The sequence below is a fragment of the Piliocolobus tephrosceles genome, chromosome 18 (genome assembly GCF_002776525.5).
Source record: "Piliocolobus tephrosceles isolate RC106 chromosome 18, ASM277652v3, whole genome shotgun sequence".
Lineage (NCBI taxonomy): Eukaryota > Metazoa > Chordata > Mammalia > Primates > Cercopithecidae > Piliocolobus > Piliocolobus tephrosceles.
Window position 1 is genome coordinate 59,668,664 of NC_045451.1, and position 4,773 is coordinate 59,673,436.

Here is a 4,773-nt window from a genome sequence, read left to right on the forward strand (position 1 = left end):
TCCTTCTGGGTTTTGCCCATATTCCAACAAATGCTTCCATTCCTCATTCCTATACTAATACTGTGCCTTATTTTATTCTTCATCCATACGTCCAAATACCAACCATGGGCCCCGACCTTAATGATGCCCCTTAACAGCAGGAAGTAGCCAGATAGACCACAGCGCCCCTTTATCACTATTATCAATAAAAGGTTGGACTGTTTGGATGAACGGAGGCACGATGGTGCACTTCCGGGTTCTTCTTCACCACCAACTCTTCCCGTGTGTGCGAGAATGCAGCTGAGGCTCGGGAAGGTGCAGATTAATCAGGCATGCACCAGGTGATGTCAATCCGAGGAGACCAAGATTTACCTGGTGGCACCTGCGGAGCGCCCCCCCTCCCCCGACATGCCCGTGCCCCGCCTATTGCCCTTCCACTCCTAGAAAAGTCGCTCCCAGCAGATGCGCCGGGGGCGGGCTTTCTCAGCCCCCACTCTTGTCCGGACTGTATTAGAAACTCCGCCCCCCCTCCCCACCAGCTCCGGTCCCTGAAGCTAGATGACCAAAGAATAAATTTGCAGTTTTGCTTTTAGCCTTGCCTACTCACTGGTTCTTTTGTGCCCACTCTGGTGGTCTTAGAAAAACAAATCAGATAGCACCTTTTTCAGAGAGTTATTGTAAGAATTAAATGAGATAATCTACATACAGGAAAGCACTTGACACATAAAGTTTGTAAATAATAGCTATTAATATTATTATGAGTATTTTCATTTGGATGACCATCTATAACAAAGTACTGCTGCAGATTTCATAGCATCTGTGTTTAAGGTCACATTGACGCCAAGTGGTATATTATTGTCATGGGTAAATGAGAAAGAGAGGTTGGAACTAACACAGCAATGATGTACTTGTGCCAGATGAAGTCCAATGACATGACATTTTATTACCTGAATGATGGCTTCGTAAGGTTCAAATAGAGCAAATGGATGGAAAATTGGAATAGTCATAGAGCAAACCACAATACGGGCATGACAAATTGTAAACAGCCTGCATGACAGCAGTCATGACCCTATTCCCATTCTGAAAGGTGATTTATTTGCAGCAAAATAGCATGTTCTGTCAGATTAAATTAATTCAAATATATGGGTTTATTTGCATTTAATTGTAAACTGTTTTCGTTTTATAGTTGTATCAAAGCTATTAGTGGAAGGAGTTTATACTTTATTTTATACTTTGGCATATTTAACTATTTTAAAAATTTAAGTCAACACTGGGTGTGCGTGGATTTCATTTTCTTGAAGGATCTCTACATTACTCAGTTTGGGGAAACATCGATGTTTGATAGAGTGGGGCTGTGAATAATGTTTGGGACTGTGCCTGATTACATGATTCTAACATATTTGCCAGAGCTGCTGTGTATGAGGCACTCGCTGGGCACAAACAGTAATAAAATGCAAATCTTGTTAGGGAAGACAGGAATGCGTGTGTGTGTGAGAGTGTGTGTGAAAGAGACAGAGACTAACGATATGGGGTGGCACTAAGTGTGAAATGAAAAGTATGAAAAGTATTTTAAGAATTTGAGAGAGGACCATTAGCAGATGGCTGAGATGGTCACGTATAGTTTTGTGGGGACATGAGATTTGAGCGAGGCCTTCAGTAAGGATGGTAGAAGGCAGATTCATTTCCAGACTCAGGAAGTGAATGCATGGAAGTAATAGTGTAAGCAAAGAAGGCAGTTGTGTTAGTTATAGTCAGTAGTGTATTGCCTAATTTAGAGCACAATAGTAAAATACATAAAGTTTTCCTCATAGAAACTATATATAAGTATATATACATACATGTATACATATGTATATGTGTGTATATATATAAACCATATGTCTGTATACATATATGTGTTTATATATGCATACACAGACATATATACATAGTAATCCCCCTTATCCATGGGGGATACATTCCAAGACCCTCAGTGGATGCGTGAAACTACAGATAATATCAAACCCTATATACACTATGTTTTTGCCTATACATGCATACATATAATAAAGTTTAATTTATAAACTTTTTTCCTATACATATGGACCTATAATATGTATGTATTTTTCCTATACATTTCTTCCTATACATACATAGTATAATTTATCAACTTTATTATAGGTATGTATGTATAGGCACAGTAAGAGATTAAGCACAATAACTAATAATAAAATAGAACAATTGTTAACAATGTACTGCAATAACAAACGTTAAGTGAATGTGGTCTGTCTCGCTCTTTTTTTCAAAATATCTTATTGTGCTGTACTCACCTATTTCCAGACTGCAGTTGACCACTGGTAACTGAAACAGCCAAAAGCCAAGCTGTGGCTAAGGGGGGCTACTTTATATACATAACTCCAGTTTCAAGTGACCCCACAGAAGAGTCAAGGGTCTGCCCACTAGTGCCGTAGGCAGCTCACACTTTGCTCTTACAGCACCTAGGAGGTGCAATCTATGAGATCTGCCAAGTCACCTGCAAACTTCCCAGTAGCCTGGAATTGTGGGATGTCCCTCATTTTGATTAGTGAATATAGTCACAAATTGGCACTGTAGCTGTTCGGTGGACCTTTTACATTGGTTCTCAAAGGCCAGTGTTTTAAAAATTACATAGAAGTGTTTTGTCCCTGAAAGATAATTAGGGATTCTTTATTCTCAGGTTAGTGTAAAAATGGGTAAAATGTTACATGTCTAATGTTTCTCTTCCATATTTTCATATGCCCATGGTGCCTACTGTTGTCAATCTGCAAGCAAATTCCCACAGATAACAAGTGAGCAATGACCCAGTAAACAAATATTAATAGAAATTCATAAAAAGTCAGTCACATTTGGTTGTGTGTGTGCATGTCCATACTAATAATTTCATAAGATGGTCATATTTCTTGCAATAACTTTTTCTGTTTATGCCTTGGAATTGAATATGCTGGAACTCTGGTGTTCTGCGATGATTGTAGCATTCTCTGAAAAGAGTATCACTGTTTCCAGAAGCCCCTTTGCTTACCTTTTGAGAACCAGTCTAAGAGATAACCTACCTTGACTTGCAATGGAATGATAAATATATCGTTCAAACTTAACTTTTAAGCTTATCGTTACAGATGTGTTTACCATGCCAAAACATTTTGCCACATAAATTATGCCCTCATATCAGTTAATGGAGAAAAAACTGGCAGAGCAACCATGGAGAACATCAGCCAATGCAGATATCTGTTACTTAACAATAAAAAAATTATAAGCAAAAACATAACCTATACTTAAAACCTAACTGGAGACCAGATGCGGTGGCTCACGCCTGTAATCTCAGCACTTTGGGAGGCTGAGGTGGATGGATCACTTGAGCCCAGGGGTTTAAGACTAGCCTGGGCAACACAGCAAGACCCTGTCTCTACTAAAAATACAAAAATTAACCAGGTGTGATGGCACATGCCTGTAGTCCCACACACTTGGGAGGCTGAAGTATGAGAATTGCTTGAACCTGGGAGGCACAGATTGCAGTGAGCCAGGATCACACCACTGCATTCCAGCCTGGGCAGCAGAGTGAGACTCTGTCTCCAAAAAAAAAACTTAATTGGAGATTGCACTTACGTAGTTGTACCAGACACTACATAAGTGTTATGCCTCCCCCATGCTATTTGAAATATACTCTACACAGTACCTCAGAAGGTCCTAGCACTGTGTTCAGTTGCCCACAGAGATATATTTTTATTGCCTTTTTTCTCTCTTCCATGGTTCACTTCCTCACTGCATTTCCTGGGATCACCTACCAAACCAACACTCTGCACACAAATCCTCATCTCAGACTCTGCTTTTGAGAAATTCAAAGCAAGTTATTAGTATGCCTAATAAATATCTCACTGATCCCTGGAGTAGTCCAAGGGAAAATAATAGTGAATATGTCCTTAGTAAAATAATAATGGCATGATTATTGAGTGCTTACTATGTGCCAGCCATTGTACTAAAACCGCTACTTAGAGTATCTCAGTTGATCCTCATAGTAATCATGTGAATTAGGTGATATTATTCCCACTTTGCAAATAATAAAACTAAGGCATGGGGAGGTTTGGTCACTTGCTCAAGGTGACAAGTAAATGCCAGGGCTAGGGTTCAAACCCAAATCCTTTGTGCTTTTTTTTTTTACTAGCTCATGCAAGTGTGGTTTTGTCATTTATACTTCAATTATGATATTTTTTAAATGATCAACCCACAAGAAACACCTTTGTAGTCAGTATAGATAATAAGAAGAGAAAGAACCCCCATGTTCTCAAAATGTGTCTTTTCGATCTCAGAGAAAATAAATGTAAAGCAGTTATGCAATATTGTTTGTTTGTTTGTTTTTTTGAGACAAGGCCTTGCTCTGTCATTTAAGCTGGAGTGCAGTGGCATGATTACGGTTCGCTGCAGCCTCAACTTCCTAGGTTCAAGTGATCCTCCCTCTTCAGCCTCTCGAGTAGCTGGGACTATAGGCACATGCCATCACTCCCAGCTATTTTTTTGTATGTTTAGTAGAGACAGGGTTTTGCCATATTGCCAAGGCTGGTCTCAATTACGTGATTTTTTTAAAAATCAAAATTAATCTAGTACAGGTTTTGTTTTTAACCCAAGCCATCTCCATTCTTTACTTTGGATCATAAAGATTAGTCATTAAAGCATTTGATTTCTTAAGTTTCCAAGTTCTCAAGGACAAGTCTGGAATCCAAGACATTTCTGCACTGGCTCAGCCTCTGGGGTCATTGGCCCACTTGCAGCTTTGCCCACTGGTCA